The sequence below is a fragment of the Crocuta crocuta genome, unplaced genomic scaffold, assembly GCF_008692635.1.
Source record: "Crocuta crocuta isolate KB4526 unplaced genomic scaffold, BGI_CrCroc_1.0 scaffold6, whole genome shotgun sequence".
Lineage (NCBI taxonomy): Eukaryota > Metazoa > Chordata > Mammalia > Carnivora > Hyaenidae > Crocuta > Crocuta crocuta.
Genome location: NW_027531917.1, coordinates 1,373,460 through 1,399,022, shown reverse-complemented (window position 1 = coordinate 1,399,022; position 25,563 = coordinate 1,373,460).

The window sequence follows — 25,563 nt, the reverse complement described above, 5'->3', positions numbered from 1 at the left end:
TGTAAGCTTTTATTTTGTTTGAAGGTTAATACGAGGTCAACAAGATAAGTAAATCTCAGTTGCTAATGTATCACTGACAAAGCTCTTCTAATATAGGCGGCCCCTTCTTTCTATCATTCATTGCATAGTTCTCTTTATTTAATATTATCTTAGTAAATACCCTGTCTTAATTTCTTTTTCATATCTATTATTTTTAAAATATAATTTATTGTTAAATTGGTTTCCGTACAACACCCAGTGCTCTTCCCAAAAAGTGCCCTCCTAAACACCTATTGCACACTTTCCCCTCTCCCCTACTCCCCATAAACCCTCAGCTTGTTCTTAGTATTTTGGAGTCTCTTATGGTTTGCCTCCCTCCCTCTCTGTAACTCCCCTACCCCCATGGTCTTCTGTTAATTTTCTCAAGATCCACGTATGAGTGAGTATATATGGTATCTGTCTTTCTCTGACTGACTTACTTCACTTAGCATAATACCCTCCAGTTACATCCACGTTGCTGAAAATGGCTGGATTTCATTCTGTCTCATTGTCAAGTAGTATTCCATTAGATATATAAACCACATCTTTATCCATTCATCAGTTGATGGACATTTAGGCTATTTCCATAATTTTGCTATGGTTGAGAGTGCTGTTATGAACATTGGGGTACATGTGCCTCTGTGCATCAGCACTCCTGTATCCCTTGGGTAAATTCCTAGCAGTGCTGTTGCTGGGTCATAGGATAATTCTAATTTTTAGTTTTTGAGGAACCTCCGCACTGTTTTCCCGAGCTGCTGCACCAGTTTGCATTCCCACCAACAGTGTAGGAGGGTGCCTGTTTCTTTCTCCACATCCTCGCCAGCATCTATAGTCTCCCGATTTGTTCATTTTAGCCACTCTGACTGGCATGAGGTGGTATCTGAGTGTGGTTTTGATTTGTATTTCCCTGTTGATGAGTAACATTGAGCATCATTTCAAGTGTCTGTTGACCACCTGGATTTCTTCTTTGGAAAAGTTTCTTCATGTCTTCTGCCAATTTCTTCACTGAATTATTTGTTTTTCGGGTGTGGGGTTTGGTGAGTTCTTTATAGATTTTGGATACTAGCCTTTATCCGATATATAATTTGCAACTATCTTTTCCCATTCCGTTGGTTGCCTATTGGTTTTGTTGATTGTTTCCTTTGCAGTGCAGAAGCTTTTTATCTTGATGAGGTCCCAATAGTTTATTTTTGCTCTTGATTCCCTTGCCTTTGGGGATGTGTCAAGTAAGAAATTGCTGCAGCTGAGGTAAAAGAGGTTGTTTCCTGCTTTCTTCTCTAGGGTTTTGATGGTTTCCTGTCTCACATTCAGGTTTTGAGTTTATTGTTGTGTATGGTGTAAGAAAGTGGTATAGTTTCATTCTTCTGCATGTTGCTGTCCAGTTCTCCCAGGACCATTTGTTAAAGAAGCTGTCTTTTTTCTATTGGATACTCTTTCCTGCCTTGTCAAAGATTAGTTGGTCATACATTTGTGACTCCAATTCTGGGTTCTCTATTCTATTCCATATGTGTCTGTTTTTGTGCCAATACAATACTGTCTTTGATGATTACAGCTTTGTAGTAGAGGCTAAGTCTGGGATTGTGATGCCTCCCGTTTTGGTTTTCTTCTTCAATATTACTTTGGCTATTCGGGGTCTTTTGTGGTTCCATACAAATTTTAGGATTGTTTGTTCTAGCTTTGAGAAGAATGTCAGTGCAATTTTGATTCGGATTGCATTGAATGTGTATATTGCTTTGGGTAGTATTTACATTTTAACAGTACTTAATTCTTCCAATCCATGAGCGTGGAATGTTTTTCCATTTCTTTGTGTCTTCCTCAATTTCCTTCATAAGTTTCCTATACTTTTCATCATACAGATCTTTTACATCTTTGGTTAGGTTTATTCCTATGTATTTTATGATTCTTGATGCAATTGTGAATGGGATCAGTTTCTTTATTTCTCTTTCTGTTGCTTCACTATTGGTGTATAAAAATGCAGCCGATTTCTGTACATTGATTTTGTACCCTGCTACTTTGCGGAATTCATGTATCAGTTCTAGCTGACTTTTGGTGGAGTCTGTCGGATTTTCCATGTAGAGTATCATGTCGTCTGCAAAAAGTGAAAGTTTGACTTCATCTTTGCCAATTCTGATGCCTTGTATTTGATTTTGTTGTCTGATTGCTGATATTAGGTCTCCAACACTATGGTAAACAACAGTGGTAAGAGTGGACATACTGTCGTGTTCCTGATCTCAGGGGAAAAGCTCTCAGTCTTTCCCCATTGAGGATGATAGTAGCTGTGGGCTTTTTATAAATGGCTTTTATGATGTTTAAGTATATTCTTTCTATCCCAACTTTCTTGAGGGTTTTTATTAAGAAAGGATGCTGTATTTTGTCAAATGCTTTTTCTGTATCTACTGACAGGATCATATGGTTCTTTTCTTTTCATTTGTTAATGTGATGTATCACGTTGATGGATTTGTGAATGTTGAACCAGGCCTGCAACCCAAGAATGAATCTCACTTGATCATGGTGAATAATTCTTTTTATATGCTGTTGAATTCAATTTGCTAGTATCTTGTTAAGAATTTTTGCATCCATATTCATCAGGCATATTGGCTTGTAGTTCTCTTTTTTTGCTGGGGCTCTGGTTTGGGAATCAAAGTGATGCTGGCTTCATAAAATGAGTCCAGAAGTTTTCCTTCCATTTCTGTTTTTTGGAACAGCTTGAGAAGGATAGGTATTGACTCTGTTTTAAATGTCTGTAGAATTCCCCAGGGATGCCATCTGTTCCAGCACTCTTATTTGTTGGGAGATTTTTGATCACTGATTCAATTTCTTCACTCGTTATAGGTCTATTCAAATTTTCCATTTCTTCCCGTTTGAACTTTGGTAGTCTGTGGGTGTTTAGGAATTTGTCCACTTCTTTCTGGTTGCCCAGTTTGTTGGCATATAATTTTTCATTGTATTCCCTGATAATTGCTTGTATTTCCGAAGGATGTAATAAATCCATTTTCATTCATGATTTTGTATATTTGTGTCCTCTCTTTTCTTTTTGTGAAGCCTGGCTAGAGGTGTATCAATTTTGTTTATTTATTTATTTATTTTTATAAACGCTTCGTTTCATTGATCTGTTCTACTGTTTTTTTTGTTGTTGTTGTTGTTTGTTTGTTTTTTGGATTCTATATTGTTTAATTCTGCCCTGTTCTTTATCATTTCTCTTATTCTGCTGGGTTTGGGGTGTCTTTGCTGATCTGCTTCTAGTTCCTTTAGGTGTGCTGTTAGATTTTGTATTTGGGATTTTTTTGTTACTTGAGATAGGCCTGGAGTGCAGTGTACTTTCCTCTGAGGACTGCCTTTGCTGCATCCCAAAGAGTTTGGATTGTTGTATTTTCATTTTCATTTGATTCCATATATTTTTAAATTTCTTCTCTAATTGCCTGGTTGATCCATTCATTCTTTAGTAGGATGTTCTTTAAACTCCATGTTTTTGGAGGTTTTCTAGACTTTTTCCTGTGATTGATTTCAAGTTTCAAAGTATTGTGATCTGAAAGTGTGCATGGTAGTTCTTTTATATTTATGGAGGGTTGCTTTATGACTCAGTATGTGATCTGTCTTGGAGAATGTACCATTTGCACTTGAGAAGAAAGTGTATTCCACTGCTTTGGGATATGGATTTCAAAATATTTCTGTCAAGTCCATCTGGTCCAATGTGTTGTTCAGGGCCATTGTTTCTTTAGTGATTCTCTGTTTAGCTGATCTATCCATTGCCGTAAGTGGACTATTAAAGTCCCCTGCAATTAGCACATTCTTATCAATAAGATTGCTTATGTTTGTGATTATTTTATATATTTGGGTGCTCTTGAATTTGGTACATAGAAATTTATAATAGCTCTTCTTGATGGATAGACCCTGTAATTATTATATAATGCCCTTCTTCATCTCTTGTTACAGCCTTTAATTTAAAGTCTAGTTTGTCTGATATAAGTTTGGCTACTCCAGCTTTCTTTTGACTTCCAGTAGCATGATAAATATTTTTCCATCCCCTCACTTTCAATCTGAGGATGCCCTCAGGTCTAAAATGCATGTCTTGTAGACAGAAAATAAATGGATCTTGTATTTTTATCCATTCTGATACCCTGTGTCTTTTGATTGGGGCATTTAGTCCATTCATAGTCAATGTTATTGAAAAATATGAGTTTAGAGTCATTGTGTTGTCTGTAGGTTTCATGCTGATAGTGATGCCTCTGGTACTTTGTGTTCCTTGCAGTATTTCCCTCACAGAGTCCCCCTTAGGATCTCTTGTAGGGCTGGTTTAGTGGTGATGAATTACTTCAGTTTTCATTTATTTGGGAAAACCTTCATCTCTCCTTCTATTCTGAATGACAGACTTGCTAGATAAAGGATTCTTGGCTGCATATTTTTACTGTTCATCACATTGAAGATTTCCTGCCATTCCTTTCTGTCCTGCTAAGTTCAGTAGATAGGTCTCGTACTACACTTACATGTCTACCTTTGTATGTTAAGGCCCGTTTATACCTAGCTGCTTTCAGAATTCTCTCTTTATCCTTGTATTTCACCAGTTTCACTATGCTATGTTGTGCAGAAGATCGATTCAAGTTACATCTGAGGGGAGTTCTCTGTGCCTCAGATTTCAGTGTCTGTTTCCTTCCCCAGGTTGGGTAAGTTCTCAGCTATGATTTGTTCAAGTACCCTTTCAACCCCTTTTTCTCTCTTTTCTTCTAGAATTCCTATGATACAGATATTGTTCTATTTGATTGCATCACTCAGTTCTTGAATTCTCCTTTCATGCTCCTGGATCATTTAACTTTTTCTTGGCTTCCTCTTTTTTTCATAATTCTATCTTCTAATTCACCTATTCTCCCCTCTGCCCCTTTGATCCACTCTGTAGCCACCTCCATTTTATTTTGCACCTCATTTATAGCATTTAAAAATTCATCATGACTATTTTACAGATCTTTGATGTCTGCAGCAGAGGAGTCTTCTATGCTTTTTTCAAGCGAAGCGATTAATTTTATGACTGTTATTCTAAATTCCTGTTCAGTTATGTTGCTTATATCTGTTTTGATCAATAATTTAGCTGTCACTTCTTCCTGGAATTTCTTCTGAGGAGAATTCTTCTGTTTCATCATTTTGGCTAGTTTGGCCTGTCCCTTGAACGTTTTAAAAGCTTGTTATGTGCTCTGCACCTGCGAGTGCTGCTATATTAAAGGGGGCTCATACACTGTCCAGAGCCTGGCCATTCAGGAGGTGTTTTTTGGAGAGCACTACTTGCTCTCTGTTGTTATGACTTTGGTTATTTTATTTCCCTACTCATAGTGATGTTTTGGATCCTCCACCAGGTGTGCTTTGTTTTGTTCCTTGAAGTAGCCCTGGAAAGGAAAACAAAAAGACAAAGAAACAGGAAAAAGAAACCCCACCCAAACACACAGACAAATAAAACAAACAAGCAAACAGACAAAAACAAAAAAACCGAAAACCAAGAAGCAATCTAAAAGCAAAAAACCAGAAACACCAGCTACAAGTAAAGAACAGGGTGGAGGCAGTGCTGATGGAAGAGCATATACAAAGAGAGAGATGGCAGGGGCGGGGAAGAAGAGAAAATGAACACTGACCAGGCAGAGGGACTAAAAGGCTTAAACCAGAGAGAGAGAAAGGAGAATAAGGAAGGAGTCGAGGTAAAAGAAATAAAAACAAAGTTACCCAGAGAACCTGTGTGGCCTGATTATTCCAGAGAGAGAGAAAGAAAAGTAAAAAATGAGGTGTAGAACATGCATCAAGAGAACAGATTAAATATGTCTGTTTAAGCAAATCAATAACCAGAATAACCAGCCTAGAGGAGGGAAGAGATAAGAAGGAGAAAAGCGAGAATATATCTAAATAACAAGAATAGACCTAGAATTAACCCAGGCAGTGCTGCAGTGCTGGTCCAGAGGAAGCCGTCTGGTTCCACAGTGCCAGCTCCAGTAGATAAGTGGATATCGGCATGGAGGGACCTGGTCTGGTGTAGGCAGTCCTGCCTCCGTTGTGGGCCCTGCAGAGGCCCCACCTTGGTGGCTTGTGTGGCAAAAAATGGCGATGCCCCCAGTCCCTTCTTCATGGACCAGGTATCCCAAATCAGATCTTTGGATCCGTTCTTACTGTGCCGTGGGCACAGACGACGTGTGCTGTTGGGCTCCGCTGTCTGCTGTGTCCCAGGCTTAGCTGGGTTTTAAACTCCTGCTCCGTGCATGTTAATGATGCCGCCCAACGATACGTGGTCCTGCGGCTGTCCTGCAGCCCTTCAGGGAGCGGGCCAGGTCCCTCCTGCTTCAGACTGCACCCCTGACCAACCACCCAACCCGGAGGTGACTCCCCTCCTCCCCAGGTGTGTGAATAGAGCCGCTGGCCCCAGTCTGAAGAAAGCCCTGAAGTTAGAAATGCGATCCCTCTCCAAAAGCCCTGTAGTTAGATATGGGATGATGGGATCCCTTTCTGTCCTGGTCTGAGGTTTTTCTCTTGTCCAGTTACAGAGCTATGTTTCCCCAGCTGCTCTTTCTCTTTTGTTTGTCTCTCCTCAGAAGGGGATTCCTCCCCTCTGTGCCTCCTGGCCCGTTTTATTACCTCCAGTTTGCAATCAAGCTCTTATGGAGTTTTCCCATTTTCTTCCTGGTAGACTCCGTCTCATTTCCTCCCAGACTCTTGGGGTTCAAAGTTCTTTGGCTTCAGCCCTTCTTTGTTTGAGAGATGTGGGAGTAAGGATCCCCCTGTTGACCCCTCCTTTATATCAGTTTATAATGCTGCTGTAAACATTGGGGTGCATATGCCCCTTTAAATCAACATTTTTGCCTCCTTTGGATAAGTACCTAGTGTAATTGGTGGGTTATAGGGTAGTTCTATTTTTAATTTTTTGAGGAACCTGCATACCATTTTCCAGAATAGCTGCACCATTTTGAATTCCCACCAGCAGTGCAAAAGTGTTCCCCTTCTTCCACATCCTTGCCAACATCTGTTGTTTCCTAAGTTGTTCATTTTAACCATTCTGAGAGGTATGAGGTGGGATCTCATTGTGGTTTTGATTTGTATTTCCCTGATGATGGGTGATGTTGAGCATCTTTATGTGTCTTTAGCCATCTGGATTCCTTCTTGTGAAAAGCGTCTGTTTATACCTTTTGCCTATTTCTTCACTAGACTATTTGTTTTTTTGGGTGTTCAGTTTGATAAGTTCTTTATAGATTTTATATACTAACCCTTTATCTGATGTGTCATTTGCAAATATCTTCTTCCATTCTATAAGTTGCTTTTAGTTTTGTTGATTGTTTCCTTCACTGTGCAGAAGTTTTTATCTTGATGAGGTCTCAATAGTTCATTTTTGCTTCTGTTTTCCCTTGCCTCCAGAGACATGTCTAGTAAGAAGTTGCTACAGCCCAGGTCAAAGAAGTTGTTGCCTGTTTTCTCCTCTAGGATTTTGGTGGTTTCCTCCATTTTGAGTTTATTTTTGTGTATGGTGTAAGGAAGTGGCCCAGGTTCCTTCTTTTGCATGTCACTGTCCAATTTCCACAGCAGAATTTGCTGAAGAGATTGTCTTTTTTCCACTGGATATTCTTTCCTGCTCTGTCAATGATTGCTTGGCTTCTTCCTTGCCAGTTTGAATGCCTTTTATTTCTTTCTGTTGTCTGATGGCTGAAGTTAGGACTTCCAACAATATATTGAACAATAATGGTGAGAGTGAACACATCTGTCGTGTTCCTGACCTTGGGGGGAAAGCTCTGAACTTTTCCCCATTGAGGAAGATATTAGCTGTGGGTCTTTCATATATGCCCTTTATGATCTTGAGGTATGTTTCTTCTATCCCTACTTTCTTGAGGGTTTTTATCATGAAAGGATTTTGTATTTTGTCAAATGCTTTTTCTGCATCTATTGAGAGGACAATGTCATTCTTATCCTTTCTTTTATTAATGTGGTGTATCACGTTGATTGATTTCTGGACATTGAACCAGCCCTGCAGTCCAGAAATAAATCCCACTTGATGACGGTGAGTAATTAATTTAATGCGTTGTTGGAGTCAGTTTGCTAGTATCTTGTTAAGAATTTTTGTATCCATGTTCATCAGGGAAATTGATCTATAGTTCTTTGTAGTGGGGTCTTTGGTTTTGGAATCAAGGTAGTGCTGGCTGCTGAGAATCTTTTCATATACTTGTTGAACACTTGAATATCTTTTGAGAAATGTGTATTCAAGTCCTTTGCCCATTAATTTTTTTTCTGTTGAGCAGTAGGATTCCTTATGTATTTTGGATATTAATCCTTTATCAGAAATGTGGATTACAGATATTTTCTCCCACTTAGTTGTTTGCCCTTTGGATTGTTTCCTTTGCTGTGCAGAAACCTTTTGGTTTGACGGGATCCCACTTAACCATTTTTGCTTTTGTTTCCTGTACTTTTGGTGTTATTTCTAAGAAATCATTGTCAAGACCAAGCTTCTGAACTTTTTGTCTTATTTTAGATTTTTTTGAATTATCAATTAGTGTGGACAAAAGACATTGTGACACTATTATTCCTATTCCTATTATTCCCTATTTTTGAATCTTATTTCTTCCTCAACCTCTATCCATTACTGGCATCCATGAGTTTGAATCGGGGCTGCCTGTGAGCATGGTGTCCCCTGGGCTGAGCACTGCAACACCTGTATTGCTTTGAAAGATGGCCTCAAATGGAAAAAGGGTAAAGGTATTTGGTATTTTTCAACTTTAGATAATCTGTTAATTTCTGGTGTTGTTAACTGACTGATTAAAAGCCCATTAAAAGGGTGATGCCTGCATGGCTTAGTTAGTTGGGAGTCCAACTCCTGATTTCAACTTGGGTCATGATCTCACAGTTGGTGAGGTTAAATCACATCTTGGGCTCTGCACTGACAGTGAGGAGCTTATTTGGGATTCTCTCTCTCTCTCTCTGTCTCTCTCTCTCTGTCTCTCTCTCTCTGCCCCTTCACTGCTTGTGAAAGCATGCAACCCCCCTCAAAATAAATAAATATTAAATAACACTAAAAGGGAAAAAAAGAGGGACATGAAGTGATTGTAGTGATGGAGTGAGGTTCAGGAATTGCATCTCTTTTTATAAAATGTATACTTGAGTCTTTTTATTTTAAACTTTCTCTGGTTTACCAAAGCTACTATCTTTGTACCCCTCCTAACAAAGGAATTTAANTTGAAACAGGCTCCAGGCTCTGAGCCGGCAGTCAGCACAGAGCCCGACGCGGGGCTCGAACCCACGAACCGCGAGATCATGACCCAAGTGAAAGTCGGACGCTTAACCGACTAAGCCACCCAGGCGCCCCTCATCTCTTTTTATAAAATGTATACTTGAGTCTTTTTATTTTAAACTTTCTCTGGTTTACCAAAGCTACTATCTTTGTACCCCTCCTAACAAAGGAATTTAAGTTTACAACCTCTACCTAATCACCACCCACTCCTTTATTAACCTCATATATTCTGACTTGATCTTACACACCTTGAAGAATATGTTGCTTTCAAGAACACTAATGACTTCTTAATCACCAAATCCTTTGTAGTATTTCCTTCTGATGACAGCTCTTTTCTGAAAAGCTTGTCCTCCTAGGTTCCAAAGCATTATTCATCTCAACAGCAGCATGTCTTTATTGAATGTTTCTCATTGTCAATTACTTCCTGGAGTCTAGAAACCAATATAATAGTTGAGAGGTGATTGCAGAATCTTCTGGTGTAACTCTTAAAGTAACGATTGAATCATTGACTTAAAGAAAAAGTAATGTTCTTCTAGGGTGGCACTGTTCAATGGTGCTACAAACCACATACACAATTTAAAACTTTCTAGTATTCACATTAAAAAATTAAGGGGAAATTAATGTTTATTTATTTTTGAGGTAGGAAGGGAAAGAGAAAGAGAGGGAGAGAGAATGAGCAGGGGAGGGACAGAGAGAGAAGGAAATGCAGAATCTGAGCTGTCAGGACAGAGCCCAACGTGGAGCTTGAATTCACGAACTGGGAGATCATGACCTGAGCCAAAGTTGGTGCTTAACTGACTGAGCCATCCAGGTGCTCTGAATTTTAGTATATTTTATTTAACTCAACGTATCAAAAATACTCTTTAAATGTTTGTTTATTCTGAGAAAGAGTAGGGGCAGAGAGAAAGGAGAGATTATCCCAAGCAGGCTCTGAACTGCATAGAGTCCGATGTGTGGCTTGATCCCAGGAACTCTGAGATCGTGACCTGAGCTGAAATCAAGAGTTGGATGCTTAACTGACTAAGCCACCTAGATGTATGCCACTCAATATATCTAAAATATTATTTAAACATATAATCAATAAAAGTTTATTAGTGAGACATCTACTTTTTTGTACTAAGTCTCTGAAACCTGGTATATATTTTACACTTAAAACCCATCTCTGTTTGGACTAGCCCATTTTGAATACTTAATAGTACATGTGTCTGGTGGCTGCTATATTGAACAGTACTAATCTAGAGAGTAGAAATAGAATAAAGAAAAGAAAGTAGAAGTATAATGGCTTAAAAGTAGAGTGATTTTTGGGGCCCCTGGGTGGCTTAGTCGGTTAAGCGTCCAACTTTCGCTTAGGTCATAATCTCGCGGTTCGTGGGTTCGAGCCCCGCGTCGGGCTCTGTGCTGACTGCCAGCTCGGAGCCTGGAGCGTGTTTCAGTCTGTGACTCCCTCTCTCTCTGACCCTCCCCTGCTCACGCTGTGTCTCTCTCTCTCTCCTAGAAATAAAATTAAAAAAAAAAAAGTAGAGTGATTTTTACTAGCAGTTAAGAATTATGACTGTCCAGCAAAACAATAGACTTCCTTCCAAAGGAAGCTGGAAGGAATAAAGTGGCAAAAAAGCTCAAACTAGGATTGTATTAGTTGACTTTTAATGTCCCTTTATTATCATTTTTTAAAATATAAGTCATGTATTTTGAGGCCACAATTTAGACAATGTGGTTTAAAGATATGCTTAATAATTCCCTCTCTTCCACTCCCAGTCTCTGAGTTAACAAATAACACTTTGGTGTGCATTCTTCTAGACTTTACTTTATATTCATACAAGAATATATAATGTACTTGCACACACACATGCACACCTAATATTTAAAAAAAAAATTTTAACTTTTATTTTTGAGAGACAGAGCCAGACAGACCATGAGTGGGGGAGGGGCAGAGAGAGACGGAGGAAGAGAGAGGGGGAGGGAGACATAGAATTTGAAGCAGGCTCCACGGGGCACAAACTCATGAACTGTGAGATCATGAGCTGAGCTGAAGTCAGACGCTTAAGGAACTGAGCCACCCAGGTGTCCCACCCTTTTAATATTTTAAATTTTGAAGGTGAGATAATGAAAATACAAGTTGTTCCACAGTTTATTTACTACCATATCACTGACATCTTTCTAGGTCAATATATATGTATCTCACTCTTCTTTAAACGGTTGCATCATCCTCCATGTAATTTATAGAAATAACTTATTTAGGCATTTACTTACTGATAGGTATTGTATCAAGAGTCTCATACCACATCCCCTCAGACCACTTCTGATTTCAGCCACACTTGAGGTGGACGATTCCATGCAAATGCAGAATCAGCTTAAGCTGACAGCATGTTGCTTCAAGCATGTGCCTTGAGTCTCTTTGCCTTTTTCTTTTTTTTTCTTCTAGAGCTTCTCTAATGGTCATGCTTTCATCCAACTTCAATGGAAAATTTTGTAAGTTATTTAGGGGGCAAAATCAAGGGTTTATTGCTTTCAGAGATGATCAAATTCTACTCTTATTTTGGCTTTTCAGTTTTCTTTTTCTCTCTCCCTATTCCTTCATTTCTGTCTCTGGAATCACCTTCCACATAAACTGGGGGCACACAAGTCCTTCTCTCAGATGACAAACACACAGATGTTTTTGCTGTTATGAAACAGTTTTCCTTGACTAGTGAGCATTTACCCAAAGAATATGAAATCAATAATTTGAAGGGATATATGCATGCCTATATTTATTACAGTATTATTTACAATAGCCAACTTATGGAAGCAGCCTAAGTGTCCATTGATAGATGAATAGATAAAGAAGATGTGGTATATATATGGTATGTGTTATATATATGCATATATATAATATTATATATAATGGAATATTATTTAACCATAAAAGAGAATGAAATTTTTCCATATGCAATAATACAGATGGATCTAGAAAGTATAATGCTAAGCAAAATAAGTCAGAAAAGACAAACACCATATGATTTCATTCATATGTGAAATTTAAGAAACAAAAGAAATAAGCATAGGAAAATAAAAAGTGACAAACCAAAAAACAGACTCTTAACTGCAGAGAACAGTGTTTACAGTGGGGAGATGGGTGGAGGGATGAGTGAAACAGTTGAATGGGATTAAAAGTACTCTTATCTTGATAAGCATTGAATAATATATAGAATTGTTGAATCACTATATCACATACCTGAAACTAATACTATACTATGTTAACTTCACTGGAATTAAAATTTAAAAAATTAGTAAACTTAAAAAAAAATAACCAGTACCGAGCCCCCCAAAACAAAGCAAAAACAAAAGAATATGAAAACCAGTGCTACTTGAAACTTTGTTTCCTTTAAAAATGTTATGTATCAATGTTTTTTCAAATTTTGAAGTGTCAGATTCCCAAAACAAAACATGTTGTCAGATTATATTTCCAAAGGCTATAGCAGATCACAGGCCTATTAGCCATACTTACATATATGCTAACCATGTTACCCTATAATTTTTGCCACTCTCATTTGAACAAAATGGTGTGTCACATTGCTATAATTTTCCTTCTGGTGACATTAGGGTGGTGAGCATTTTTCATGTTCCCAGAGATTTTTTTTTTTTTACTTCAATCCATGCAACAAATTCCAGATAAATTAAAGCTGTAAATGAAGAAACGTAGTAAAAATATTAAAAAAATAATTTAGGATAGTGTAATGTATTTAACCATGTGTGAGGGAAGACATAAATAAAAATGGACAGGTTTAACTACATTAAAATTGTGCTTTTAAATTTTTGGTTGAGCAAATAATACTGAGAGAGTTTTAATAAAAAGCCCCACAATTGTTAAAAGACAAACTATGGACTGGCAAAAGTATCTACAAAACGTTTAACAGATACTATGAATTAATAGGAGAAAGCCAAAGTATCTTAGAGGAAAATAGTCAAAGAATAAAAACAGAGGGGAGGGGTGCCTGAGTGGCTCAGTCAGTTAAGCTTCCAACTTCACTTCAGGTTATGATCTCACGGTTTGTGAGTTCGAGCCCCACATAGGGCTCTATGCTGAGCGCTCAGAGAATCTGGAGCCTGTTTCCTATCTCTATCTCCCTCTCTCTGCCCCTCCCCTGCTCATGCTCTTTCTCTTTCTCTCAAAAATAAACATGGAAAAAAAAAAAACCCAGAGGGGAAAAGGCATGCTATCTTCCCTGCTATTAACAGTGTAATTTTCTAAGGTTTTTTTGGTTGTTGTTTCAAGATTTTATTTAAATTTCACTTAGTAAACATTATAGTAATATTAGTTTTAGGAGTAGAATTTACTGATTCATCACTTACACATAACACCCAGTGCTCAACACAGGTGTCCTCCCTAATGCCCATCACCCATTTAGCTTGTCCCCTGTCTACCTCTTTTCTGCCAACCCTCAGTTTGTTCTGTATCTTATGGTTTGCTTCCCTCTGGTTTTTTCTCCTTCCCTTAAGTTCATTTGTTTGTTTCTTAAATTCTACATGAGTGAAATCATACGGTATTTGTGTCTCTGATTGACTTATTTCACTTAGCATAATAGCCTCCAGTTCCATCCACATCATTGTAAATGGCAAGATTCCATTCTTTTTGATGGCTGAGTATGTTCCATCTTGTTTATCCATTCAGCAGTCAATGGACATTTGGGCTCTTTCCATAATTTGGCTATTGTAAGTAATGCTGCTATAAACATTGGGTGCATGTGCCCCTTTGAATCAGTGTTTTTGTACCCTTTGGGTAAATACTTAGTAGTGAAATTTATGGATTGTAGAATATTTCTATTTTTAACTTTTTGAGGAAACTCCATACTGTTTTCCACAGTGGCTATACCAGTTTGAATTCCTACCAACAGTGTAAGAGGGTTCCTCTTTCTCTGAATCCTTGCCAACATCTGTTGTTTCTTATGTTGTTAATTTTAGCCATTCTGACAGGTGTGAGGTAGTATCTCAGTGTGGTTTTGATTTGTACCTCCCTGATGATGAGTAATGATGAGCATCTTTTCAATTGTCTATTAGCCATGTGGATGTCTTCTTTGGAAAAATGTCTGTTTATGTTTTCTCCCCCTTTTTTAACTGGATTATTTGTGGGATATTTTGGGGGGTGTTTAGTTTGATAAATTATTTATATGTTTTGGCTACTAACCCTTTATCAGATACGTCATTTGCAAATATCTTCTCCCATTCCATAGGTTGCCTGTTAGTTTTGTTGATTTTTTTCCCCTCACAGTAAGGAAGCTTTTTATCTTGATGAAGTCCCAATAGCTTATTTTTGCTTCTTGTAAACAACATTATACTATATGCAGAAAACCTGAAAGACTCCACCAAAACATTGCTAGTACTGATACATGAATTCAGTGAAGTTGCAAGATGTAAAATCGATGTATAGAAATCTGTTACATTTCTATACACCAATAATGAAAGAGTAGAAAGAGAAATCAAGGCATCGATCCTATTTACAACTGCACCAAAAACCCTAAGATACCTAACTCTAAGATAAATCTAACCAAAGAGATAAAAAGGTCTGTACTTTTAAAACTGTGGAACACTTATGAAAGAAATTGAAGAAGACACACAGAAATGGAAAAACATTCTATGCTCATGGATTGGAAGAACAAATATTGCTTAAATGTCATACTATCCAAAGCAATCTATACATTTAATGCAATCCCTATCAAGATATCACCAGCATTTTTCACAGAGGTAGAGCAAACAATCCTAAAATTTGTGTGGTCTTCATTGCAAAAGACCCTGAGTAACCAAAGCAATCTTGAAGAAGAAAAGCAAATGTGGAGGCATCACAATTCTGGATTGTATATTACAAAACTGTAGTGATAAAGGCAGTATGGTGCTGGTACAAAAACAGATACATAGATCAATTTGGAACAGAATAGAAAACCCAGAAATGAACCCACAACTATATGGTCAACCAGTCTTCAACAAAGCAGGAAAGAATATCCAATGCAAAAAAGATGGTATTTTTAACAAATGATGTTAGGAAAACTGGACCACTTTATTACACCATAAACAAAAATTCATTCAAAATAGATTAGAGACCTTAAATGTGAGACGGGAAACCTTCAAAATCTTAAAAGACAACACAGGCAGCAACCTCTTTGACATCAGCCAAGAAAACTTCTTATTAGATATGTCTCTGGAAGCAAGAGATCCAAGTTATTTTTGGATGTAAACACACACACACACACACACAAACTGAGATTTGTGAGCTCAGAACCAATTTTTTCAGAGGAATTTTCCCAGAGCTTACTTTGACTTGGGAAATAGAAGCCAACTGTTCTGAAATTTGAAGTCCATGCCTATGTAATACATTGGAAGTTAGAAATGATCTAACATTTTCCTACTTACTCCTGAGAATAATGTCCTTGTAATAATGGGACTGCTATTCATATGCCTAAATTCACTCAGCCTATATCATTCGACTGATTGCTCCCAACTTATTGGATTAGGCAATTTCTAGACCTTATAAATTCACTTTACTGTGTGTATAATTCCCTCCCCCCATAATACCAGCCACCAGGTAGAACCCACAAGATACCACCTGTCTGAACAATTTATTTTGACGTCTTAAAAGCATTAAAATTTTTCATTTTACACAGAACAGAAACTAGATGTATTGCAGTACAGAGATGCCAGGTTGGTTAACATTTCTTTCTATTTCTTTTCTACCTAGTGTTCCATGGTGAAATAATAATGTTTCTTTATCCTTGTTTGTGCTGACTGAAATACCATGAATTATGGCTCTGCTCCAAAGCTGGTGACTTATAGAGCCATAATTCTGTTCCCACACAAATGAAGTGTGTATCTATATTTGGCCTTTGGACATGACTTCAGTGGGGGAAGGTCTCATGAGACCTCATATCCATGAGCTGTATCAGGTGTTAACAAAGATTCTGCTAACATGGGATTTCTAGATTGATTCTAACTTTAAGATTTTAATGGGTCCGGTTTGTATAAAAGTTGGGGCCAGTTTTTTCCTCTTTATTGATTATGACTTTTTGCTTGTGAGTGTATTTCAGGGTAACTAGGGAGAGGAAAAAGCCCTCAAAGTATGAGCTACTGTGATTGCTGTTAAATTCCAAATGAAAAGATGATTAGTGGCATTATATGGTGAAAAGTGACTTCAGACAATGTTTTTAGAGTCCAAGGTAAACAGAAGTCTGATATAGTTAAGTAGACATTCAAATGATTGAATTGATTTTATTGAATTTTTAACCAAATTTCATAAACTCTTAGTTTGGAGGATATTTTCTTGGTAGTTTAGGTTTAAAATTAAATTCTTTAATAATAGCTAATGTTTTAAAAGAGAAATGACAATTTTCTCTAGGTCTCTCCACATAATTTATTTTATGTTCGGAACATGAGGTTTTATATATATTGCCCATGACTGGTCAGATGAGTCATAGTTTACAAGGATTTGGTGTATTGTGTAGTTAACGGGTGACTGCCTGTGAAGTCCAGAGGGATGTTTTTATGGTCCAGAGGTGAAAAACCACAGCACAGGTTTATCTGTGAGGCAGTTAGGGTAAGGCTATAAAGTGATCTCAGTTGAATACTGTGACGTCAAGAGCATTTTATAGTTTGGCATTTTGTGTATTTTTAAATTCTAAAGGTACAGTTGGTGTGTTTGGGCTCTTTCCATAATCTCTGACTCACAAATTTATTGTTAACCCTTATCATTTGTTTTTATTTAAAAAATTTTTTTAAAGTTTTATTTACTTCTGAGCAAGAGAGAGACAGCGTGAGCAGGGGAGGGTCAGAGAGAGAGGGAGGCGCAGAATCTGAAGCAGGCTCCAGACTCTGAGCTGTCAGCAAAGAGCCCGATGCAGGACTCGAAACCACAAACCTTGAGATCATGACCTGAGCCCAAGTCAGACGCTTAACTGACTGAGTCACCCAGGCGCCCCTCAATTGTTTTTAACAGAGAAGCAGCTATGGGGNTTTTTTTAAAGTTTTATTTACTTCTGAGCGAGAGAGAGACAGCGTGAGCAGGGGAGGGTCAGAGAGAGAGGGAGGCGCAGAATCTGAAGCAGGCTCCAGACTCTGAGCTGTCAGCAAAGAGCCCGATGCAGGACTCGAAACCACAAACCTTGAGATCATGACCTGAGCCCAAGTCAGACGCTTAACCGACTGAGTCACCCAGGAGCCCCTCAATTGTTTTTAACAGGGAAGCAGCTATGGGGTGACAAAACTCTCCACTGTTCCAAGTGATCTTTTTACTTTGAAAAAAAGATCGTTAAACATTTCACTCATGTGCTATGAAATTGGGGGACTTAGGAATTGATTTAGAAAGAAAATGTGATTGGGGACAAGAGCAGGGGATGTGGAGTCCTATAGTACAGTGCAATTTACTATATTTATATATGTTCTTCAATTCTTTGTGTATCTGTATATTTCCATAAATATAAAGTTAACATCTGGGTATATATATAAACCATATGAGAGTTATCTTTCAAAGTTATCATTTTAAGAAGGTATATACTTACTCCAATGGTGGAAACGTTGCTTGACAAATATTTAGATTACAATTTTAAATTGTGAAAGAATTTGTATGGCTAATCTCTTATGAAATAAATAGGTAGATGGTTATCAGCTAAAAATGATCTCTCTGCAGTATTTACCCTTTGTTCACTTTGAAGTTTAACAGCCATTTCTAAGACACAAGATAATAAATATTTAACACTATTACCACTGAGAAAAGCTCTAGGATTGAATGAGGAAGGGAACCATATAATGGGCTGGGTACCTTATTTTGCAGGTTTAAAGACAAGAAAAGGTACTTTGGTTTATAATAACTTTTCTATTTACTTTAGGAGAGTATAGATCTTAGTGTGTCATACCAGTTACCAGTACACATAGGTTAATTGATGATTAACCCAGTAATGACTTCTGATAACAAATAATGCTGACCACACAACATGGAAGGTTAGATGATTAGACTTATGTAATAACTTTTCCAAAAACTCTGTCAGATTATATATCACTCAAAGTTGACTGGTTTTATTTTAGTAAATGGCTATTCCAACATTATATATCCTAGGTTGCTAACTTAATGTATCTCAGCTTGAGTCTTCCTATCAGAGAAATGGTTTATACATTATTTCCATATCCTTCCTCCCCATATCTAATAACTTTTTAAAGAAATAAAAAATAGATATGAGAAAGAAACAGAAATTATATATGATAAAAATACTGCCACTATTATTTATTGAGTCCTTATTTTGTGATAGTCTCTGTGTTAAACATTTTACCTGCATTATTTCATTTAAGCCACTCAGTAAATATATGAGGTATCATTGCTGTTATCATCCTGGTTTGCAGGTGAAGTAATTGGGTTGGGGAAGTTAATTAGTTTACACAAGATTACATAGCTGGTAAGTGGCAGAACAAGGTTGAAACCTAGCATAGGTAGAAACTGAGTATGGTTATAGATCAATCCTTTATGAAGTGAACACATACTAAGAACTATACTATACAAAGTAGTAGCTTATAAATAATGATTAAGGACCAGGCCTATCATTTCATTCCTACTAAGCCAATTTCCTCAAGGCCTTAATTCCCAATGGCCAGTAAGCAAGGCTGGCAGCCAAGGCCAAACCTGCCAGTGCCCTGGCCTGAGGTGGGCTGAACAAGCCGGCATAAGGTAGGCATTAGATCACAGCTATCCCTTCTCACCTCTTGGCCGGAGAAGTGCAGAAGCAATTGGGTCTGACCAGCCATGGCCTGGAACCCTCAGGGGATGTGTGACCAGGAGTACTGGATAGCTGTTGTCTGTTCAATCTGATGGTTGCTTCTCCCCTTGACATAAGGCTGCCCATTGCTTCTGAGATGACTTCCTGGGAAAGTCTTCTGCTGTTAGCATTGACTATGATGGCTGCTGAAAGCTTAAAGGGAAGTCACCCATTTATAATCCTAAACCTGGGTATTGAAGTTGAATAGGAAAGAGTGTGCGTTGTTTGGTATAAATGATTCTAAATTATGCTCCCTAGAGCTCCTGTGAGTGCAGACTGAACCTTTCTTTCTTGTTTTAGCCTGCAACAACTCTTCCTGCTACCTAATATCCGCTTTGGGATTGTGTATGAGATTTCATATGCATAATCTATTTTCTGGCAAAAATACATTTGTAGCCACTAATGTGATGTTGAGATTCATTATTCCATGAGGGAGAAGATACATTCTTGGACCCAAGGAATGCGTTTATTATTGTATCCTTTCAAGCATCCTTAAAAGATTCACATGAAGGATACAGTTAATAACATATTAACATTTGGCACTTTGGTACTTGACTGATTGGAATCAATATCCTTGTTAGTCTAAATCTAAGAAGGATTTGAAGACAAGAAATTTAGAATGATTTAAAAAAAAAATCCTTTAGAAGAAAGGAAACCCTTTCATAAGGTGGTGTAAATGGAAAAACTCTGGCTGTTATTCCGGAAAAAGAATCATACATGGAAAGCCCCCAATTAAAAGGTCACTTTTAACTGAAACTGAAAGAAATAAGTTCAGAGTCTAAAACCATAAAAAGAGCTTTAAGCTAATATTCTTTAAGCTGAAAAAAATGTGATACCTTTCTAAGCATTTCCTTTGGGAAAATTATGAAGTAATTTGTCATTTTTTTCTTGATCTAAATTATTTGATAATCCAGAAAACAAAACTAAATATCTCTTAAGAACTTTGAGGAGAATGAATCTAGCCTTACACAAAGGGAATTCTCTCTTCTTCTTGGTGTTCCTTTAAGGGAAATTTTTGTTTTTGAAGGAAATGTCCCATTAACATTTTACATAAAGCTCCCTTAGGAGTGGGTTTTAGTGGCAGGGGATTATGTAATGTTAATGTTGGCTGTGAGCATTTTTTTTTTCTGTTATTTATCTGTAGGGATTACATTATCCTCTGGAGTTACGGAATGCCTGGGCAGATGATTTGTAATATGTAATTGAAAGGCAGTTGTGTTCTTAGAGTTGTCTCAGTGACAAATGGTGCATTCCTGGGTTCTGGTCTAAGGAGAATGGAGTTTGTTGGTTTGCTTAACTGATGGAGTCATCCTAGAATTAGAATGGTCTGCTGACATTGCTATTCTTATGTCCCTTGTACATTCTCCCCTATAATGCTGCAGCCAGAAGCTTGGGAACTGTTTCTTGGGCTATTTTGGTAGCAAGGTTCCAAGATGGCAGGGCTCTGCTAATGGGATGCTTGCACATGGGATTGCCAGTGTGGAAGAGGGACAGGCATTCCCCCCTCCCGTCTATTGGCAGTGATGGTGAGCTGATGAGTAGACTTTGCCAGGTGTTCCGATGTGAGTGGTTGTCATTTCACCTACTTTGGAGCTGTGAGAAGCTTAGAAGTTACTTCCATGGTTCGGATTTTCGGGCACCACAGACTCTGTTTTTGTGGCCACAAATCTGGAACTTATGGTACCTCCTCCTGTCTTTTTCTTGTCTAATCTTTCCAATAGTTTTATAAGCACCTAATTTCTTATATTGAATCCATGCCAGTTTAAAATATGTGGCACAGTTTTTGATTTCCTGGCTGAATCTTGACACAAGGGAGTTTCTTAACATTTATGTTTTTCCAGTAAAGAAAACTTTGTTTCTCATTGCTGGAGGCCAGTAAACTTTGGAAGAGAAATTTGTATATAGGTCTCATCTTTAGCAACGCTATGAGATTTGGTTTCATTTTATTTTTTAAAGTCAATTCAGGGGCGCCTGGGTGGCTTAGTCGGTTAAGCGTCCGACTTTCACTTAGGTCATGATCTCTCGGTTTGTGGGTTCGAGCCCCGCGTCGGGCTCTGTGCTGACTGCCGGCTCAGAGCCTGGAGCCTATTTCAGAGTCTGTGTCTCCCTCTCTGTCTGACCTTCCCCTGCTCACGCTGTCTCTCTCTCTCTCTCTCTCGCTCTCCCTCTCTCTCTCTCTCTCCTAGAAATAAAAAAAAATATTAAAAAAAAATAAAGTCAATTCAGTGGATAACACAATTTTTAATAAAAATGACATATGGCTAATGAAATCTCTTTCTAGCTGAATTTATAATCCAGTTTGTGCATGTCAGTAATTTTAAAAAGTTAATTAGGAGATAAAAACTAATGGAGCCTAAAAGCATATATTGAATAACCAAGAAAGGGAGTTTGTTATGTTGTCTGTGTAGTTTCCTTTTCAATTGTGTGGTTATTATAACAATAAATAGAAAAAATCAAACATATCATCTGGGACCATCAACAATTAGTAATCAATGGCTTTCTGAACCTGCCCCAATGATAAAATCATCCATTCTTATTTGCAGTCTGTGGTTTCAGGCTAGAGGGTACAAAGTTGACAGAGATGAAAGAATCCCATGACTTTGTCATGGTTGGCAAGGGGGCTTTGTCCAGAGGGGTCCTGGAATGGAACAGTTTCTCTCTCCCGTGGCTCCAGCCTCCACAGAGGATTCCAGGGAGGTAGCTTCCAATGAGTTGTTCAACTCAGCCTCTTAGGTTCGGCTCATGGAGGGTCTCTTTTAAACTGTTGATAATTTCTGTTACTGCAGACAAAGAATGAGGGCCAGCCTGGTCTTGTTGCAGTTTGGAAAAGTGTGCCTTTTTTCTTCCTCCCAATATAGAGAGGGTCATAGCGTATGGTCTCTAGAGTGTAGTTGAGCAATTTTTAGCAACTGTGTCATAACTTCCAGACAATTTCCCAGGTGGTAGGAGAGAGAGGTGGCAGTAAGGTAGCAGTGAGTATCTGTTATTGATGGACATGTCATTTATATAAATTAGATATCCCCAGAGGAACACTTAGGTAGATGATCTTACATGTTTCTTTCAACCCTGAAAAGCTATGAATCCATAAGGAATGGTTGGATGTGGAGGGAGGACCACTGCACTAAGAGGTCAAAGTCTTGAATTCTGGCTCCCACTTCATCTCAGAGGGGCCTGAGGAAGTTACATAGTTCTTCTGCCTCTGGTGGCTCCATGCGTAAAGTGCTTTGGCTGGCAGGGAACTAAACAGATGATCTCCAAAGTTTATTCTGGTTTAGGATCTATAGTTCTGTGGTATCACAAATGTTTGGGTATACATCCAAGGTCTTGTATTTCATTGTTAACTTTGTTACCTTACACTACATGTATTAATATGTATACAGTGCTTAAAAGAAGGCCTACACATAAGAAGTGTCATATAAATGTTTGCTAAACAAATCATCTCTTTGATGATTTAGGCAAGTCAAGTGATGAACTCTGCTTCATTTCCACATCACCCAAATGATATTCTGGCAATGTTCATCTATAATAGAGTGGATTCTGAGCTTCACTTTCAGAAAGGAATACATTGTTATCTGTCATTGGTCAGGCATCAGTGGCCTTGAGTGCCATCATGTGCCAGGGAAACACTTGTTTTAGTCTTGACTTTCAAACTCAGCAAATGTTGAGAGGGAGAGATGAAGAAGTTTCCTGTTAGATTAGCAGTTCTGTTCCTACCAAGCCTACTGATTCCTTTTTTTTTTTTCTTTTTCTGTCAGTGCAGGGAAATTTGTCTAATAATTGTCAGGAAACCAGAAAGTAAGCAATGAGATCCTGAGTAACCCAAATAGATGTTGCAAAGCCCTCCCATTAAGTCTGTATTCTTTCCTCTCTCTAGCTTTATTGGCATATAACTGAGAAATAAAAATTTTATATATTCAAGGTGTACAATGTGATGTTTTGATATATGTATAGATCTATTTTGAAGTATATATTGTGAAATCACATATATTCAGAAATACATATATTGTGAAATGATTACACAATCAATCTAGTCAACATATTCATCACTTCTCATAGTTACCTGTGTGTGTATGTGATAAAAACAATTAAGATTTACTATCTTATAGCATTTCAAGTACAAAACACAGTTTATTAACTATAGTCACCATGCTGTAGTTTAGAACTTATTCATCCTGCATAACTGAAATGTTGTACCATTTGACCAACATCTCCCTGTTTCCCTTCGTTCCCCCCTCTCTTCCCCTCCAAGTCTACTCAGCTTTCGTGGGTTTAACTTTTTTAGATCCCACATATAAGTGAGATAATTTATTATTTTTTTTTTTGTGTCTGGCTTATTTAATTTAGCATAAGGTCCTCCAGGTTCATTGCTGTTGTTAAACATAGCAGGCTTTCCTTCATTTTTATGGTTGAATAATATTTCATGGTGTGTATGTATTCCATACATTATTCACATTTTATTTATCCATTCATTTGTTGGTGGACACTTATTTCCATACTTTTGCTGTAAGTTAATAATGCTGCGGTAGACATGGGAGAGGAGACATCATTCTAAGAAACTGATTTCATTTCCTTTCAGTACATCCCCAGACTGGGATTGTTGGATCATATGATAGTTATATTTTTAATTTTTTGAGGAATCTTTTTACTGCTTTCCATAACAATGTTCCAATTTACTTTCCTACCAACAGTGTATAGGGTTTCCTTTTCTTCACATTTCACCAACAGTTGTTATCTTTACCTTTTTGATAATGCCATTCTAGCTGATGTGGTATGTCATTGTGATTTTGATTTACATTTCCTCAGATCTGCAATTCTGAGGCCTTTTTTCACATACCTGTTGGCCATTTGTATGTCTTCTTTGGGGAAACTTCTACTTAGGTCCTTTGCCCATTTTTTTTTATTGGATTATTTATTTATTTGTTATTGAGTTGTAGGAGTCCTTAGATATTGTAGATATTAATCTCTTATTAGATGTATGGTTTGAAAATATTTTCTTGCATATGTTGTCTCTTCACTCTTTGTTTATTGCTTCCTTTGCTATATAGAATCTTTTTAGTTTGATGCAATCCCATTTATATATTTTGGCTTTTATTACCTGTGTTTTGGAGTCATATCCAAAAAAATCATTGCCTTGACTAATGTCAAGAAGATTTCCCCTTATATTTTCTTCTAGTAGTTTTAGAGTTTCAGGTCCTATGTTTAACTGTTTATTTCATTTTTGAATTGGTTTTTGTATATGGTATAAGTACAGTATCATTTTTCTTTATGTGGGTATCTAATTTTCCCAACACCATTCACTGAAAAGACTGTCCTTTGCCCATTGCGTGCTCTTGGCATTCTTACTGAAGGACACTACAAGAAAAGAAAGTTATTGGCCAATATCCCTGAATAATATAAGTTCAAAAATCCTCAGCAAAACTCTAGCAAACTGAATTCAACAGACATATTAAAAGGATTATACAGCATGATTAAGTGGGAATTGTCCCGGGATGCAAGCATATACAAGTCAATAAATGTGATACATAACCTTAATAAAATAAAAGATAAAAATAATGATCAATTCAATAAGTGCAGACATAGTATTTGAGAAAATTAAACACCTTTTCATGATAAAAACTCTTAACAAATTAGGTATAGAAGGAATGTGCCTCAATATAATGAAGGGTGTATCTGAAAAAACCCACAGATTATATGATACTTAGTGGTGAAAAGCTGAAGTTCTTTGTTTAAGATCAGAAAAAAGATAAGGATGTCCACTCTCAGCACTTCTGCTCAAGATAGTACTACAAGTCCTAGCCAGAACAATTAAGCAAGAAAAAGAAATCCAAATTAGAAAGAAAGAAGAAGACTTTGTTTGCAGATGACATATTTTTATATACAGAAAACTCTAAAGACTCAAGGAACAAACTGTTAGAACTAATACACAAATAAAGTGAAGTTGCAGGATACAAAATTAACACACAAAAATTATTTGGATTTTTATACACTAATAATAAACTATGAAAGAAATGAAGAAAACAGTTCCATTTATAAGAGCACCCAAACCATAAAATACTTGGGAATACATTTAACCAAGGAAATGAAAGATCTCTACACTGAAAATTTTGAGACTTGATGAAGGAAATTAAAGAAGACACAAATAAAAGGCTATTTTGTATTAATGGTTGGAAGAATTAGTATTGTTTAAGTGTCCATACTACCCAAAGTGATCTACAGTTTCATTCCAGTCCCTGTCCAAATTTCAGTGGCATTTTTTCATAGAAATAGAACATATGGAACCACAAAAGACCCTGAATAGCCAAGAAATCTTAAGAAAGAAGAATAAAGCTGGAGGTATTATGCTTCCTCATTTCAAAATATATTATAAGCAGTATGGTACTGACATAAAAATAGACACACAATGGAACAGAGTAGAGAGACCAGTAATAAATCCATGTATTTATAGTTAATTCATCTTCTACAAGGCCTATATTCTTTTCAAACTTTATTATTATTATTATTATTTTATTTCTAGGAGGGAGAGAGAGAGAGAGAGAGAGAGAG